This window comes from Myotis brandtii, unplaced genomic scaffold, assembly GCF_000412655.1.
Source record: "Myotis brandtii unplaced genomic scaffold, ASM41265v1 scaffold207, whole genome shotgun sequence".
Taxonomy (NCBI): Eukaryota; Metazoa; Chordata; class Mammalia; order Chiroptera; family Vespertilionidae; genus Myotis; species Myotis brandtii.
In genome coordinates this window covers 167,336-167,590 of record NW_005357736.1, presented here as the reverse complement: position 1 = coordinate 167,590, position 255 = coordinate 167,336, and the positions used below count along the sequence as shown (strand labels likewise).

Sequence of the window (255 nt, the reverse complement as noted above, 5' to 3'; positions counted from 1 at the left end):
AGCCGGGGGTGCGGGGGAGGCAGGAAGGCCAGGAGAACGGGTGAGCCTGGGGGGTGCCGGGAGCCAGGGAAGGGGGGTCAGGAGCTGGACTCCCCACAAATGTACCCACCCCACTCTGTGCACTTCAGGGAGAACGGGGAGAGAAAGGAGAGCGCGGAGAACAGGTGAGCTGGGTGGGCCTCGGGGCGGCGCGGCCTAAGGCCTGGCCAGGCAGCCACCCCCTCTCTTTCCTGCAGGGCAGGGCCGGCCCCCCGG

At 71.0% G+C, this 255-nt stretch overlaps 1 protein-coding gene across 1 annotated transcript in view; it reads left to right on the top strand.

Annotated features, from left to right (window-relative positions):
- Positions 1-255, top strand: part of COL7A1 (collagen, type VII, alpha 1) — a 48,956-nt gene that overhangs the window by 23,013 nt on the left and 25,688 nt on the right.